This window comes from Oryctolagus cuniculus, chromosome 14, assembly GCF_051225735.1.
Source record: "Oryctolagus cuniculus isolate XC-2025 breed Fujian yellow rabbit chromosome 14, ASM5122573v1, whole genome shotgun sequence".
NCBI lineage: Eukaryota > Metazoa > Chordata > Mammalia > Lagomorpha > Leporidae > Oryctolagus > Oryctolagus cuniculus.
Window position 1 is genome coordinate 29,306,783 of NC_142880.1, and position 19,299 is coordinate 29,326,081.

Sequence of the window (19,299 nt, forward strand, 5' to 3'; positions counted from 1 at the left end):
AAATTAAATCAAGAAAAATAGCTTAATATTGCAAAAACTCAGTCTCAAAAGATTCAAGCATTACTAAAACTTGTCCTTTGTTTCATATTATTGCTAAAGTAAACAGAATTGAGACACACCAAATATTTGAAAATCTACACTTTATCCCTACTTTAGAATCATATCAAAATTTTCAGATTTCCACCTTAGTTAAATCTGACAATTCCTTTACTTGGTAGACAATATTATTATATAGAAACAGTTCAAATCTTTCTAAATTTTCCAAAATTGTCTCTCAGAAGTTTGCTCTGGGACATTTGACTGAGGCATGTTGTTCTATAAGTTCCATGACAATTTATACTGGCAAAGATGAAGTGTGCGTATGGCATGCCCATGGAGGAGCTCCTAATGAAAGAATTCAGTAAGGAAGGAAATTAACACATTTTTGTTTGAATTTATTTTATTAATTTTGAACTAGGAACCAGAAACTTGGGCTATCCAGAGACTGTACAATTTGATGTATTTAACCACAATTAAATAGCTTGTTTAACACTAGGTTATTTCCAAAAATAAAAATAAAATAAAAAAAACCCACTAGGTTATGAAATCAACAAAATGACTTGATGAAAATTATTGATCATATATTCCCAATGACAGCAATGTACTCTGTACCATATAACCTTATATACATAAATATAAATGACTATAGAGTGAGATTTTTTATTAAAATACTGAGTTTATTTCACATGTTTATTTGTCTCCCCACCATTTCCACGTCTGACCACTGCTACTACTGTGTCCTATCATAACATTCCATACATTCTTAAAACCAAGCAAAGGGTGGAGTTCCTTCTTTAAAAACTAAACAGGCATTTTGGACAACACACTCTTGGCAATGGAACCTGGACAACATTTACCAAACACGGTAGGGAAAGTTCTTACTCCGCATTATATAAAGGACAGCCAGATATCAACTGTCACAGAAATGAAATAAGATGGAAAATTTTAACAAACTGCTTAAACTATTTTCTTAAAGAATCTTCCTCCACTGCCAAAGATCTTGAATAGCCTCCTGGTCAGTCATCCGGAAGCAATTCTTCACATAATTGATGAATTTGGCTTCCACTTTGGGAAGAGAACCACCTTTTTCTTTACTTGCTTGCATTTTTGCTTTAATGTCTTCTACAGAACTAGGACCTTTTGGTGTTTAAGGAGTTTTTTCCTGTTTTTTGAAGGATTCATGATCTTTTGATCTTGGTGTTGATGGTTTTGAGTCTTTCCCATTCTGGTTTGATTTCTGTGCATTTTTGGCTGGGGTATCTCATATAGATTTCTTCCCTGGAGCTTTTTCTTCAGTTTCCTCCTCCTCATCATCATCTTCATGATCATTGTCGTCGTCATCTTCATCATCTTCTTCAGCAGCAAGCTTTACTTTGTTCTGTGGTACCTTGCTGCCACCTCCAGGGGCACATCATTTTCCAGATATACTTAATAGCTTCACATCCTCTTCCTCTTTGACTTCTGACTCTGCATCTTCCTCCACAGCTTCTAAGTGCTGTCCACTAATATGCACAGGCCCTGAACCACACCTAAACCTTACGACCACAAGAGGTGTTATTTCAAAGCCCCCAAGGGAAACCATTGGCTGTACAGACATTTTCAAAGTTGCCAGTGTGACTTTAATCAGGCTGCCTTCATAATTCATTGCCTCTGCATTAACAATGTGCAGTTCATCCTTTGTGCCAGCGCCTAAACTGACCGTTCTTAAAGATAACTGGTGCTCATTTTCATCACTGTCCACTTTGAAGTGATGATAATCTTTGTCAGTCTTTAGTTCACAACCGAAAAGATAGTTCTGGAGCCTCAGGGGGCTCATGTCCATGTCCATGTCCATCAAATCTTCCATGAGGCAGAGGGACGAACTCGGGATGGGAGAGAAAGCGGTGGGAGATTAAACACCCACTGCTGCAAAGAACAGCTGCACAGGATGGAATCATGCCAGGGACTAGAGTGAGTTTTAAAACATATTTCCAGGTTTTCTTCATTAACAAAGTTGCACTTGGATCAATATTCAAGATCAATCCAGACTTATGATTAGCATTCTACAATCCTATTGCCTCACAACAAGAATTTCGCTTATTATTTCAATTTGTTCATTATTATGACACTGAAGTTCTCATGTTAAGTATGGAGTTTCGTCAGTGTCCCTTCCTCTATCTTTGTCAAAATGTTAGCTTTTCACCTTTTTACTTTAACTTAAATGGCTATATGCAGTTGGAAATTTCTGCCCTTCGTACGTGGCTATTCACATCTTTTACCTCTCTCTTTGCTTCCTCATAGCCAAGAACAGCTGTCCACACTCTGTGATGAGAAAAGATTCATTTTAAAGTTTTCTTATTGGAAAATCCACCTCTTTCTCACAGAGCTTAAAATGGATATTATCAATGGCCATGACCACAAGTGGGTCCCTTACTAGACAGTATCTTATCACTTACTGTATATCACCCAAGCTTCTCCCATAGTGGCAACGTCTAACAGAATTTCTCTTTAATTTCCCCATGCGTATGCAATACTGTATGAACTAAAGAGATATCAGAAATGTGTGTGTGTGTTATTCACACACAAATGATTAAATGCCAAATAATCAAATACTTATTGAATAAAATTTAGTGTTCAGTAATATAATACCAAATATTTTAAAAACTCATTTTTATTACCTAGAACCCTAGGTATTATTATTATTTTTTTTGACAGGCAGAGTGAATAGTGAGAGAGAGAGAGACAGAGAGAAAGGTCTTCCTTTACTGTTGGTTCACCCTCCAATGGCCGCCAAGGCCAGCGCACTGCACTGATCCGATGGCAGGAGCCAGGTGCTTCTCCTGGTCTCCCATGGGGTGCAGGGCCCAAGCACTTGGGCCATCCTCCACTGCCTTCCCGGGCCACAGCAGAGAGCTGGCCTGGAAGAGGGGCAACCGGGACAGAATCCGGCGCCCTGACCGGGACTAGAACCCGGTGTGCCGGTGTCGCAAGGCAGAGGATTAGCCTAGTGAGCCGCGGCGACGGCCTGGTATTATTATTAATTAAGAATCCTAGGTTTATTTATTAAAGACACACCCCTCTACTCAAATAGGAAACTTTTTTCCAGTGTTAATAATGTAAAACATTTGGTTCAAAATTATCCAAAATGTCTCTATGGATTCTCTGTCGCCTATATTCTGTTCGGTATAGTTCAGAGTAAGCCACATATTTCAAAAATATTGTAAAGCAAATTGACAGATCCAAATTTGTTTAAATCTAAATATGTCTTCTAATTATTTTTTAAAATTTGAATGATGTATTCAAAAGAATTCTTTTCAATAAAGAACATAAGTTTGGATATAAAAATTAGGAATCAATAGTTCACATGTTCGTGATACCTAATAATCAGAAACAAATGTAGCGTTTTGCTTTTTTAAGTTAACAACTAGAAAACCGACCAACATTTTTCTCCCAATCCATGCCTTCAAAAATTTCATACGCATATTCAGAGCAGCCAAATATGATTATAGATAATATCTTGACTCAAATAAACCCTCTATCTGAGCTAGCCACAGGATATTTCTGGTGACTGTCTTTTGAATGCCATTGTGATTATCAGCAAAGATTTTGGTAATAACTAGTAAATATCTTACCTGCATGTGAAAGTGGGGTAGAGGGCCACTGGGGACTTTTAATCATCTCCTTGGGTGACTGTCTTCCCTATTAAAGTTATTTGACCAAGGCAAAACTCTGACAAACTTATTTACTCCCCAAATACTCTACCTGGTAATAATTAGGTATGTAGAACATCTGTGCTAAATGTGAGTTTTACAAGGAAAAGCTTTCAGCTGTAGAAAAACGGTAGCTATGGCCTCATTTCAAATGCACACGTGTGAATTATTATTCTTGTCTGAAACTGACATACCTGGGGATTCCTATTTGATTGTTTAGAAGCATCGCCTGGGCCTACAGATGTAATGATTTAGACAAAATGTAAACAGTGTTAATCTGGGTACCAAGAGATTAGAATTCCTAACTCAGGCCTGCCATTGACTGATTTTTAGATAAGTTATTAATGCATGTTGAGACTCAGTTTTGCTGCCTGGAAGTAGGATTAGTAAAAATAAATGCAATTTTGTGTACAGAATTATATAATACATTTCATATACATATTTATAATTCATAGATGTATTGAAAAGAAAACGGGAGCATACTGAAACTGTATGAACATGAGCTACTCTGTGTAGTAACCTTAGATACACTGAGATTTCAACAGCTTCAAAACTGTATAAATGTTTATTTCTTCCCCAATGTATATTTTTAAACCGCAGGTGCCCTGGGAATTTAAAAAATCATTTACACATTTCTGAGCAATAAATATGTCATTTTCATCTATCTATTTGGAATCTTCCAAATAATCCTTTGTGAGGAAATACAAACTAACTTCTAATTCCTCCCAAAGGCATTACTTGGTTACGCAGCAGAAGAGCTATATGTAAGGACAGGGTGCATTTGAAAGCTAATTATATTCATGTTCTTATTTGCATAGCTTTTCTCTATTCAATGTCACCCAGAAACTACTAAGCATAAAAGAACCAGTATCACTTCTGGCAATAGTGTTTTACAATCTCCCCTTTGCTCTCAACAACAAAATCAGAATCAAAGGTTAGCAATCTGTGGCCCACAGGCCAGATTTGACCCACCACACTATCCGCCTTTATAAATGAAAAATTCCTGAAACATAACCAAACTCTCATTTGTGCATTGTCTGTCATTGCCCTAGCACTGCAACATGGAGTGGAGCACATGAGAAAAGACTGTAAAACCCCAGAACCCTGAGAGTCTTACCTGGACCTATGCAAATAAGATGTGTTGATGTCCAGTCTAAGTCATCAATTCCAGCTCTGAAAAAACTACAGGGAGGCAGCATGTTGTAATGGAGAAAAATCTGATTTAGTGTCTGAGGCTTTCTTTCAAGTCCCAAACCCCAATTTATTCACATATAAAATGATGACAGGTTAGCCTTGTCCTTACCATAAATATGGACTTTAGAGGCTGAGAAATCGTGTGTTGCATCTCTCTCATTTGTGGGGTACCTTGATAAGCAGACCCCACTTTGCTCTGCTGCAGCACCTGAGTTATGCATAAGTTATGCATGAGTTATGCATAAGTTGAAACATGGTGCTATTTCCCCACCACAGACTGCTACACTGGAACCCTTCAGTAGATTCTAAGGAAAGAAAATAAAAACATGGGGCTGGCATTGTGGCACAACTTGTTAAGCCATCACCTGCAAGGACAGCATCCCAAATGAGCACCAGTTGGAGTTTTGATTGTTCCACTTCTGATCCAAGTTCCTGCTAATGCACCTAGGAAGGCAGCAGAAGATGGCCTAAAGGCATGGACCCTGCCACCCACCCACACGGGAGACCTGGCTGAAGTTCCAGGCTCCCATCTTAGGCCTGGCCTAGTCCCAGTCATGGCAGCAATTTAGAGACTGAACCAGCAAATGGAAGATCTATTATCTATTTGTCCATTCATTTATTTTTAAATTTCAAAGGCAAAGAGACATAGAAAGTAACCTTCAGAAGCCTGAGTTGGTACAGGATAAAGCCAGGAGTCAGGAACTCAGAGTCCCCAGGTGAGTGACAAGAGCATATCCATCACTTGCCGCCTCCCAGGTTCGCATTAACAGGAGCTAGAACTGGGGGAGGGGCCAATACCCAAACCCAGGCACTCAGATATGGGTTGGGGGCATACTAAGCAATGTCTTAATCACTGCATCAAATGTCCACCCTTTAAATCACTTTTTAATTCTATATTTACATGAACTATTTCAAGTTCTTTTGCATTTAAAGCATCTAGATGAATACAATACAAATTTGAAAATAGATCTACCATATGACCCAGCCATCCTACTCCTGGAAATTTACCCAAACAAAATGAAACCAGCATTTGAAAGAGTGATCTGTACTCCCCATGTTTATTGCAGCTCAATTCACAGGAGTGAAGATATGGAATCAACGCAGATGTCCATCAATTGATCACTGGATAAAGAAAATGCTATGTAAACACAGTGGAATACTACTCAGCCATAACACAGAATGAAATCCTGTCTTTTGCAACAAAATGCAAGCACCTGCAGATCATTATGCATAGTGAAATAAGCCAGATCCTAAAAGAAAAATATCATATGTTTTCTCTGATTTTTGGTAGCTGATTTCTAGTAGAATACAAAAATAATAAAGTATGTGAGTGAAATTGACATCTTCACACACGATTATTGTTAATAGCCATTGTCTATACACTCCTTTAAAACAGTGCCCTTTCTACTTTCTACATGTTGAGTTCTTTATTAAGTGGAGGATTGAGTCTATGATTATAAAGTAAATTTAAAGTAGGTTATTGAAAAAATTTAAAGGGGAGGAAAGGAAAGGAAAGGAAAGGAAAGGAAAGGAAAGGAAAGGAAAGGAAAGGAAAGGAAAGGAAAGGAAAGGAAAGGAAAGGAAAGGAAAGGAAAGGAAACAATGAGGAAAGAAAGAGAGAGAGGGAGAGGAAGGAAGAAAAGAAGAGAAAAAGAAGAGAAGAGAAAGAAGAAAAAAGAAAAGAAAGGGAGAGAAAGGGAGAGAGAACAGGAAGTATCATTATGTGCTTAAAATACTTGGTATGAAATACATGAAATCTGTTCTCCTTATAGAAATAGATTTTTAAAGAGTCAATTGCCCTAATTGTGCAATCTCCCTTTCTATAGAATTTTCCTATATAAAACATGTCTCCAATAAGTCAGGTGCAACAACAATTCATCTCAGTGGAGGTGTGAACCTTTGGAAATCCACCAGACTATTATAGAACATCTCAGTATCCTTCAAGAACCAGCATCCACCCTCGGTTCTCAGGACGATGATTTTTCCCTCCATAGCCTGGTTACTAGTGGTTCCCTCAGCAGATTCAGTTCATTCCAACAGCAGCTGCCTTTTATCCTAAGTAGCACAGACTGATAGATCTGCTTCCCTGGACCTGGAGCCTCCAGGGGTAATTCCTAGTCATCTCCTAGAATGTGAATTCATGGAGACCTCGAGTGTAAGATTATATATTTTACATATTCCAATACAATGAGATTTTTTCACTCACAATTTCTACCCCAAATTTAGATTGATTCCATGATCTCATTTGAAAGTATTCAGTAATTACTATCTCTGCTTGCTATTTACTTATAGATTTTTATCACTATCTTTCTGTGTTGTTCCTTAGAACTTGAAAAAATCTTGACCACATTTAATCTTAATATAAATCATCCTTCCACCCTCTTTCCCATAAGATTCTCTATTGCTCCTCTGTGCCCATGACTATCAGATAATTAGATCCTGAGGATAAACACAGTGACCCAGGATCATTCTCTACAGCCATTGACAAAGCGAGTCTACTTCACCCAGTTTTGTGATGTGGATCCCTTACATTCTCTTCCAAGTAAAAAATATGATCCTATCTCTTTCCCTGACTCTCTGCATTTATTTTGAATCATTTACTAATCAAATCTCACACTAGACAGCATTTTTTCTTTATCTTCTAATAACACCCTCTGAGTTTATGAGTCAATAGCAAAAATATATTTTTACTTTTTATCATGTCTCCTCTCATGTGGAATAAGTCTTATGTGTTATAAATCATTCACCTTTTATAAATGCATTTGCTAATATTGTATGGTCTTCTGTGTCATGCCAAGCAACTAGGAATGCATATTTTGTTGAATAAGTTTTTTAATTAAAGACATAATATTTATATAACAGAGAGGGTTCATTCACTGGTTCGCTTCCCAAACACCTGCAACAACTAGGGTTGGGCTGGGGCCATAGCCAGGTGCCAGAAACTCAATCCAGGTCCCAGATGAGGATAGCAGCAACACAGTAATAGGAGTTTTAACCACCTCCTCCAAGAGTTCACACCAGCAGGAAGTTGGAGTCAAGAGCCAGAATCTGGAATCTAACCCAGGAACTCCAATGTGGGTTGTAAGTGTCTTAACTTCTGGGCTAGATGTCAACCCTTGTTTAACAAGTTTTCACCTTAAGAAGTCACCTGCTAAAATACAAGTAATCATCTATAAAATCATAGATTTTGGTAAGCAAAATATTCACTGGAATCTCTACTTTGACTTCACATATTCTTGAATAATTTCAAAATATGAAGGAATGGTCAGTTTCTATCTCTAATGGCTCATTTAACTATTCTAAAGACTGAAATAAATGACAACTAGCTTGAAGACGTTTAAACGATTAAATCTTAAATGTATCACATGTGGGCTTAACTTAAATCGCATTTTCTGATCTTCAGTAATATTCTAACTGAAAACATTTTCTCCCTCTCCATTACACATATCCTAAAACTATCTCTAAAATGCTTCTTTAAAATTCTGAGACATTTCATTGAATAAACCTAAAGCAATACAGACTGACTTAAAATAACTAAAATAATTATAGTTTATTTTTCCAACAGACATTATATTATCTTTAATTCTAAGGTAAGCGCTTTTAACCCTTTTATCACTTGATATCTGCTTATCTTGCAATGTCTTCTCTCTGCCACTTGTGAAATGTCTCCATAATTATTTTTTTTAATATAATATTCCCTTCTAAAAAATATCTTCAAGGAATCCACAAAAACTGTTATGGTCATTTTTATTACTGAGCAAATTCAAACTTTACAATGTAAATCATGTTAAGAAGAGGAGAGCTCAATGAAGAATTCAGATGAGAGCTGGGTTTGCAAGGAGGGCAGATCTGACATTGATAATGGAATGAAGAAATAGGGACCAACTCTCTGTCTCTTCCACTTCCTCAAGCTCGGTGGCAAAGGGCATTGTAACCAACAAATAAACTACTTTTGAGGAGAAAGGAGAAGGAACAAGCCAGCAATGCATCTTTCCTACACTTGCTATTTGCCTTCTCTGGCTATCACATGTTCTCCCGGACACAAACTTCCTACTTCTTCAACCCCAGTGTGACAGGCCCATTTGTTACCAGGGGCCTTAGTAAACGTCCAGCCAGGGTCAAAGCTTTTCCTCTTAAGGAACTATAAATTCTACAGGACCACCACAGGAACGGTTTTCCTTTCTGTTGGATAATGGGAAAGTGTTTTTTACTAAAGGCCATAAGAGAATTATCAGATAACTATCCTTTATTTTCCTTTGAATACAACTTAAAACTCAATAATTCAACATGATTAATTGGTTTTTTTATTAGCTGGTATTGCAAGTTTATTTACTAATCAGAAAGTTAACATAATTCATTGATAAATTGTTTGGAAAGTCAATCAACTAGGAATTGTTGTCACACTCCACCACATACTAGCTCCTGGGTCTAAGTACCCTTGTCTAAGGGTGGTAACAGGTACAGACAGGTCCTACTGTAAGACTGTTTTGAAGATTAAATGAGACAGTATTTATAAAGTGGATATCAATGTTGCAACATCTTGAACTTGCAGTACATGTCAGCTCATTATTCCTGTGATTGTCATCTCAAAACTGTTTTTATATAGCCATCAAAGAACATTTTGAAATTGCACTGTAGCACCCTAGACATTTGTTTGCTTTCTGCACACATGCTTCATATGTCATCATAGTAAATAAAAATTAACTACAGGCAAAGATTATTCACAAATAGGAATACAAGAGAGTCATAATTTCACCATCACCAATGCAATACTAAATCAGATAACAAAATAGAGTTCAGCATAGACACGGGACCTTTACAAACATTGCAGTCTTCCCAGGCCAAAAGAAATAAAAAAATAAAATTAGTTGCAGGCAATGGGTTCACTAACTCTGAAATCCAAAGGTATAGAAAGTATCCACGTTTGTTTCTCCAAGCATGTTTCAAGCAAAGTAGGCATTGAATGAAGCAAAAATATGTAATTCATTTTCTAAAATGGGATTATGCATAAGCAAGGGAGATGCTAGAAATGACACATTATCAGTGTTCTCCAAACAGCGAGGATGTGGCATTTCTCTATTAATGATTAGTCACACTGATTGAACATGTCTGTAAAGCTCCAAGAGTTACTACCAATTTACAGAACTATAATAAAACATGCTCAAATATTTTTGCAATTTTCAGGGTCTAAAGGAGAAATTGCTTAGACCATGGCTTTTAGACTAAGACTCTAAAAGAAAAGGAAAGAATATCTCAATTTCTTCTATGTAAAAGGGGCTCTATAGTTTACTTGACAGTTGAATAAAAAGAAGACAAATTCTGGCTAATAGCAGCATTATCCCATGATCATGAAGAAGGACCCATCATTTATTATGTTAATTTGCACCAATTGATGAGGGGATTGGATATAATGTATATCTGTCTCCAGACAAGTATGACAATAGGAAATTTGATCATGTTCTGTTAGGACAGGCAAAGGGGTAATATGAGAGGTAATTTGATTTGGTGAACTCCAAATGACTTCGGAGACTGCACATGAAATTTTGATGAGTGGCCACAGCTACGTTGGAAGAGCCAAGGATCAAACTCCATACTTCTGGCTGCTTGTGTTTCTTTCCCTTATGCCATCAAAAGATGCATTCAGTCTGTGAGAAAGAAAATTCTCATTGAAGTGAAACTTAATATATCAAACAATGTAAGGCCACTGATTGCAAACTCCCATTTGTTCACTTTAATTTGTCATTCTTCTTTATGTAGACAAGGGACACTAATTTTTCCTTTATTTTTCACCAAATGAGTTTGAGTATCTTTGAGAGCTGCAAGCTGGCCAAGAATGAATAATACAGAGTATGGAGACATTTCCTTTAAAACCAAAAGATTAAGTGAATGTTAACAGAACATCATAATGTAAAAACAGATATGAGCATTTTAAAAACTTTGATCAAATAAACAAGGTAGTTCAATTACTTGGAGAGATTCATGCTAAAAGAAAAAATATGTGAGTTATTTTATACACTCAAGATAGTAAATTACCTCTGTCTGCCTCCAAAACTTAATTAAATTCTTCACAATGGCCTAACTTTGCCTACCTCCTAATATTTCCCTCAAGAACTACATATTCGATGAAACTTGTTTAATGTATTGTTCCTGAAAATATTAGTACCTTAGTATTTGTTCATGTTTTGTGCCTTTCCAGTATGTCCCTCATTCTTCCCCATGCTTAGATAAAATATACCTTTTCTTCATAATGTACGTCAAGACTGATTTTATCTTTAAAAAAAGGGTGGAGAGTGGCATTGTGGTGTAGCAAATAAAGCTGCTAGCATCTCATATGGGTACAGGTTCGTGTTCCAACTTCTCTACTTCTGATACTGCTTCCTGCTAATGCACCTGGGAAAGCAACAGAAGATGGCCCAAGTGCTTGGGGTCGTGCACCCACATGGGAGACCCAGAAGTACTTTCTGGCTCTCGACTTCAGATCAGCCATTGCAGCCATTTGGGGAACGAATTAGCAAGTGAAAGGTAAATGGACTGTGCTGGTGATGAAATGAGAGGCAATTGGCCAGCACCGAGGCTCACTAGGCTAGCCCTCCGCCTGTGGCGCCCGCACCCCGGGTTCTAGTCCCAGTTGGGGTGCTGGTTCTGTCCCGGTTGCTCTTCTTCCAGTCCAGCTCTCTGCTGTAGCCCAGAAAGGCAGTGGAGGATCGCCCAAGTGCTTGGGCCCTGCACCCGCATGGGAGACCAGGAGAAACACCCGGCCCCTGGCTTTGGATCAGCGCAGTGCGCTGGCCGAAGCGCACCAGCCACAGCAGCCATTGTGGGGTGAACCAACAGAAGGAAGACCTTTCTCTCTCTCTCTCTCTCTCTCTCTCTCTAACTCTGCCTGTCAAAAAGAAGAAGAAGAAATGAAAGCCAATGAGATTTATATCTGCTGGGAGACACTCATCAAGGAACCAGGTTTTGAATGTCCAGAGACTCTGGAAACCAGATATATGTAGTGGTTCTTTCACTTACTCTTAGTCCTGCTGAATAACAATGAATTGCTACTGAACAGCAATGAATGGTTCTTTAAAACACCAAAAGATAGACTTTTAGTAAATAAATTGAATTAAGGATTTCTGTTTCTAAAGCATTGAATGAGGGATTGCTCTGTACTAGAATTCTGCACTAGGTAATATTTGAGAAGAAAATTTTAGTAATTAAGAATATTGTACTTTTCTTCAAAATACTATCTCCTCATTTGACCTTTTTCATTTTAATGACACTGCAGAGATGGCTGCTTACCACAGCAGGTGCTTTTGGCATGCCCACATCCTGTATGTGCCTGGGTTAGGGGCGTAGCTCCATTTCCAATGTGAGCTTCCACTATGCAGATTCTGGGAGGCAGTAGGTGATGATTCAAATACTTGAGTCCATGACACCCACATGTGAGACCCAGATTCAGTTCCTGGCTTCTTGTTTCCGCCTGGTTCAGTCCTGGCTGTTGCAAGTATTTAGAGAATGAACCAGTTGGTGGGAGTGCACTCTCTTTCTCCCTTTTAAATAAATTAAATAAATAAGTAAAATCATCATAAATAAAGAATGAACAGAAGAATGCCTGAGTCTCTTTGACAATGATTTAGGCTATTTTCTCCAGTTCTTGCATCTATGTTTACTGCTAACATTTTCACATGTATTTTTAAACAGGTTTCTGATGTTTAAAAATAGAATGAAAAGAGGTTGAATAATCAGTATATTCTATATTTTTTAACAATTGTGTATTTTTTAAGATTTATTTATTCATTTTAGTATTTTTAAGATTATTTTATTTATTTTAAAAACAGAGAGACATAGAAATAGGGAGAGAGAGAGAGAGAGAGAGAGAGAGAGAGGTGAGAGGTCTTTCATCTTCTGATTCACTCTTCCAAATGCCTCCAAGAGCCAGGGTTTCGGCAGGCAGAAGTCAGGATCCTGGATCTCATTTTGGGCCCCTGAAACGGGTGGCAGAGTACTTGAGCATCGCCTGCTATCCCCATACCTTGGTATCCAGCAGGAAGCTGGATTACAGCAGGCATTCAAACCAGGCGCTCCAATATGGGATGTAGGCATCGCAAGATACATAGTAACTGCTAAGCCAAATGCCCACCTCTGTACTGTGTTCATATGTGAAGGGCACAGTTTCCTACAAAACCCATTAAATAAGTAAATAACAAAGTATTGGCCATAGCATCATTAAATAAGAATTGGGTTGGCTGCCGTGGGGACAGACATGAAAAAATAGCACAGAAGGAAATCTCTGATGGTATTCAATGAAAAGTTTTTGACATAGTTTTTTTTTATAGACAGCAGCAGGTGCCATTTTCAGTTGCCGAGAAGAAAACAACTCATTTTGCATCGTGAAGATTAAAACCTCTCCTCCTATCACTGCAGGAGGGGGATGCTGTTGTCTGCAGCAGAAAATAGTACACCAGATCAGGAAGAGCAAAACAGAACAAGAAATCCCCAGGAACCCAAAGAGGACTCCCCTGCTTGACAACCATACATTCAGTCAAATGGCTTTGAAAACCAAATATCCAAACTACAAAGCAAACTCTGAATCACATAAAGCATATCCCATTGACACTGAGATTTTCTTTTTTAAATAAACAATTTGGCTGTTCAGTTGAATTTGTCCAAAACCTCCAATTCAAATCATTTTCAACAAATAAATAGATATATTTTTAATTAATTAAGCTATTTAATTAATCAAGTTATAAGTACACTAATAATACGCCATGTACGGAAAGAATTTGTCATCATTATAAACTTGTGAAGTCATTATAGCTAAACTTAAGCAAATGGCAAGTGTTTACAGTGGGGGTAAATACATGCTGAACCCCTGGGAAGGAAAGAGAATCAGCCCTAGCAGCTTTGCAACCAGTAGGAAAGCCTATGATACAGCTAAGACAGTCCAGCAGGAACCTATTGCACACACATATGAGACCCTGCAGTGTAGGGTAAAGTTTGCTACATTCCAAATCTGCCACCAATTCTGTTCTTCAGAATAGGTATGTTCACAAGTGCTTCTGTGTGTAGAAGCCTAGATATAGATCTGCAGACATATTGCATGGTCATATCCAGGTCTCATCCAACAGTGTGGGTTTGGGTCATGCTAAATACAACCTCTGATGTTTTGATCAAGAGAAAACTCGAAGTTTTGGTTTATACACCCACCACAGCAGGGGTGGGGAATGTCTGGCCCATGGGTCATATAAGGCCCATGCAATCATATAAGGCAACTGCAGATGGGCGTAGAAATTCAGTAAATCTATAACAGGATAGTTTTTAGGTTGACAATTTTGTTTGGTTCATGAATGATGCTGTCATTGTTCAAACAGCACTTGGCAGGAAAAAGGGACACCACCCATACACTGTAGGAGCAGGATGGGTAAAAGTAAGGAAGATAGAAGTTTATTTGCACTTCATTTACTTAATACAAAACCATTTCTGATATACTTCCTTACTTACACATTGGTGTGTGGACTGCAGAGCGAAAGCAGAGTCCAGCAGATGTAGGCAGGTAGGTAGAGCTAGTGCAGGTGTATGGGGTTAATGCAGTCCTCTTTCTCCTCTTTGTCATATGGAGAAAAATTTTCTCAGTAGTTGAAAGGGGAAAAAATGAATTAAGGATGTAACATGAAGCAATCACAGAATTTGAACTTAAAATGAGTAAGAGACCCCAGAGAACTATCTTTAACATTCATAGAGTGCTCCCAAGATTAAACTCTGCTTTCTGAGGGCAAAAAGCATTAACTAAATTCAAATTCAACAGAATGTCTTCCTCCAACTTAAATTTAATTCATTATAAAAGAGCATTCTTGCTTTCTACTTATTTATAGCCATTCTGTTTTGCAATTATGCAATCACAAGAGCTAACAATTACACACAATGGTTTGCCTGTCTCCAATCTTATCCCTTTCTAGTACTGCCTGATCTCCAGGAATTCTCTCTTATGATATAATGTTTCTTCAAAGAGGGATGTCAGAGAAGTGACCATAACAGCAATTTGTTTTGTTTTGTTTTCATTTATCATCAAAACTTTTTAAATATACTATGGGATTTTAAGAAGAAAGATGATTATAATTTTTTAAGGTAATGTGGTTAAATTGTATTATAAACATCTAAAACAGTTACATCTTAACCAATCCAATCCATGATCTAATTTATCTGGTGACTATATTAAATATTGACCTTATTCAATGTAGACAGCCTTCAGGTACATCAAAGAATAAGGATGGCCTCCACTATTTCAAGTATTGTACAGCACATTGGTTTAAAATCTTTTTCAAAGAGTATGGTTTTAGAAGATGGAGATGATTATTTGGATAATGAAAAACATCTTAACAAGAGAAACTGCAATGAAAGATATCCATCTGTCATTAACTGTTTGACTTGGTGCAATCTTCACTCTGGCAGGAAAATCACTAAGTCATCAGACTCACAGATACTGACCAGGGAACAAATGGTTCCCCCTGAAATGCACTTTGTTCCTTTGGATACTAATATAATTGAGGGAAAAGATTTGATTGTCTCCTCTTGGTCTGTCTTAGCCAACACCACGAGTTGGTAGTTACCAAGATACAACTGGCCCCCAGATTTGTGTGATTCATGAAATCTTGAATCACATAATGAAACATTATGGCTATTACACCATATCATGCGATTTGACTATAATGATATGCCTTCATTACCTTCCCTCCTCATAAAAAAAAGTCAAGTAAACAGCAGTCATACTATGTCATAATATGTGCCCTCCTGTGATTGAATTGAGAGAGATGTGGCTTCTCTTTTGATGTGTGGTTTCAAATTTTTGTTTGGGAACATCCAAGGGTTGTGTGAGTTATAAAGTCATCCGGCAAGACTTCTGAAGTGTGAGGGTGTTATTTCTGGGGTATTATTTTCCTGTCTTCTGAACTCTAATGACAGGGAAACAGGGATAAGCCATAACCGTGTAGAAAACCAGTCGATCAGCTCCAGCCAAAAGCAGGATAAGGTCATAGCACAGAGAAGAATGCCGTATTTTCAAAGATCACACCCTTTATGATTTTCAGTGTCAAAACCATTGCATCTCATTTTTTGAAAAAAAAATGAGAAAATTGATATCTCTGTGATAACCAGAAATTAGTCAGAAACAGGAAATGGTGATCAAATTGTATGATGAATATAAATGATAGGGGCAACACATGCAGAATTAATTATATGAGACCCTCACAATAGGCAAAGATCTAAATCCTAAGTGACCCAATTTGAGGGAGCAAGCACATTCCAGCAAGTCCTTGAGTATCATATTCAAGGGAACTCAAAACATTTGGAAGAAAATGGAATTTAAAGACAAATTAATTTGATGTGAAAAGATATTAAAATCCTGATAAATATATTTTCCATGAATTTTCTGAAGAGTCCTCATATACATATTTTATTGAATATTATATGCAGAAATCTACATAAAAAACTTTCTGTGGTTGCATTTGAGCTTGTGGAAGAGGATAGATAAGGTCCATCTGGATGGAAAGCTTCAGCTAGAGGATCAATTTCCAAATGGTCTCTCTATAGGGACTGGCATTTGGTAAAGCAGTTAAGACACTCTTGGGATGCCTGCATTGCATATTGGAGTACCTGAGATGGAGTCCCCACTCCACTTCAGATTCCAGCATCATGCCGGTGAGCATCCTGGGAAGCAGCTCAAATTGCTTTGTCCCTGCTACCCAGGTGAAAGATCTCAATTGAGTCCCTGGTTCCTGGAATTGGCCTGGCCTGTTGCAGATATTTCCAAACAGCAGATAGAAGACTTTTCTATTGGGGCCAGCATGGTGGCACAGGTTGTATTACAAACCACTGCTTGAAACACCCCCATCCCGTATCAGAGTGCCAGTTTGTGTCCCAGCTGCTCTATTTCCAATCCAGCTTTCTGCTAATGCACCCTGGGAGGCAGCATAAGATGTGCCAAATACTCAGGTTGGAAACCTATATGGTTCCCTGCCTTCATCCTGGAGCAGCCCCCAGCTGTTGCAGGCATTTAAGGGGATGACCCAGCAGATGGGAGGGATCTCTCTCTCCTGCTCTCCCTTTCAAATAAAATGAAAAAAGAACACATAAAGTAAAAGCATTATACTTCAAAACAATTCTCCCACAAAAAAATTAAACAGTGAATTTTGATATACACTGAGTATAACAAGATATTTTAGCAGATTACATACATTTTGCAAATTTGGTTGCCAAAAAAGAGAATTTTTTTTAAAAAAAGATAGATAATGATATAATAATGTTCAGATGACGATCAAGAATATGAACCCATGTATGTTATACATCTTTAAGTAACTATTCACTATTTTTTCCACTGAAACCTTACTTATAGAAAATACAGATCTGCATGGTTTAGAAAACATGAAAACATGAGGTGGTATCGGTTATCTTTCCAACTGAATGAGCAGTCTCTATTTCTTCACAGTGTGTAATGATAAGCTACATACATATAGATGTGAACACAACATGGCATGGGTCAATTGGAAATGCCCAGGAAAAGGGGAGATGCTCTAGCAGAAAATCTTGTTGTGGTTATCCAAAAGTGTCCAGAAAGTAAAAGGCTTCCCTATAACAGAATGGAGTTGTGGGTTGCATTATTATGACTCTCAAGAAGCTGTGCTGAAGTCCTAACCCTGGGTGTCTGTGAATGTGACTTTATTTGGAAATAGGCTCTTTGCAGATGTAATCAAGTTAAAGCCATAGCTCATTAACGTATGCCTTAATCCAATGTGACTTGTATCCTTATGAGAAGAGACACCCACAAAAGTACAGGAACAATGAAGGCAGATTGGAGTGATTCATCTACAAGCCAAAAATTACCCAAGAGTCCTGGTGACACCAGAGGCTAAGAAACAGGCACAGAAGAGGCTCGGATGAGCCTTCAGAGGGAGATGTTCATATTCCATATATGTGAGGGAATAAATTTATGTTGCTTAAAGCCACCCAGCTTTGTGGTACTTTGTGGTACTGGGGATAAAACCAGTCATTTGACTGAGAAATTACTCTTTCTTCAGAAGTTTGTGCATGTTCCTGGAACTCTCTAGTTGATGAAAAAGAAAATGAGACATCACACCTGTTAGTGGCACACACTGCCGTTGGTGAAAAGTCAACATGTGGTGTGTCAACTTTGCTATGCAGAGAACAATAGCCAAGGATGCCAGTGAGAACCAAAAATGAATTTCTTTAGTTAATATAATTTTGATTCAAGCAAAAGAATATGCATGTGTATTATAAAGTATAAAATATGCATGTATTACAAAGTGTAAAAATCATGAACCACCCCTGAACCCAAGAAACAGTGAGCTCAGTAGCCACATGCATCTGCCCTGTGCTTCCTCCTGCTCTTCCCCTTGTCCTCACTTACACACACACACACACACACACACACACACACACAGATGCACACACACCTAATTGTATCATACCTACAGGAAGTTGGTAAGTTCCTCAAATAGCAATAATATGCTTTCGTGACATCCCTGATTTCCTCCTCTCAAAACAAACTCCATAAAGACAGAAATCTTTTCACATCTTGCTCATTATTGAATACTCACCAGCTATCAATGTACATGACACATAGTAGGGTCTCAGTCCATATATGTTGAATAAACAGGCTCCACAGAAACGTTTTTCTCTAAATTTGATCCAACTGCATCACCATCACCTCTTATTCAGTAGGCTCTCTGACAAGGTTGTTCATTGTGTCACTCCTGTCTCTGCGCATTGTCTACCATTTGCCTGTCTAAAAGACCTGTGCGTCCTTCAAATCCACCTGTGTCACATAGATATTTCTTATCATTTCAGAAAGACTGAATTCTTACAGATTCATATTCAAAAACACATACTGTGACTTCATTGAGCTTTTTCTATCTGAAAAATATTCATACTATCTCTATTCTTTCACTCAAATATTAATTGATCAGCGTCCGGAGCTGTGGTGTAGCAGTGCCAGCATCCCATAGGAGTGCCAGTTCAAGACCTGGCTGCTCCACTTCTGATGCAGCTCTCTGCTATGGCCTGGGAAAGCAGTGGAGGAAGGCCCAAGTCCTTGGGCCCCTGCACACTCTGAGAGACTTGGAGGAAGCTCCTGGCTTCAGATAGTCTCAGCTGCAGCCATTGTGGCCATCTGATGAGTGAACCAGCAGATGGAAGATATCTCTCTCTCTAAATATTAAAAAAAAACAACGAGTTAATTGATTGACAACCATTTTTGGGCACTGTTTTTTAAGGAATTTGAGTGTAGTAAACAGCAAATAATCCTGACATTAAATAGGAGAGAAAGAAATAAAAAAGTAAATTATATAGTATGTTATATTATATATATATATATATATAT

The 19,299-nt window shown here is 37.9% G+C and overlaps 1 pseudogene; it reads right to left on the bottom strand.

Moving 5' to 3' along the window:
• Nucleotides 1-975: 975 nt before the first annotated feature.
• LOC100357228 (nucleophosmin-like) lies at nt 976-1,885 on the bottom strand (annotated as a pseudogene).
• Nucleotides 1,886-19,299: the final 17,414 nt, after the last annotated feature.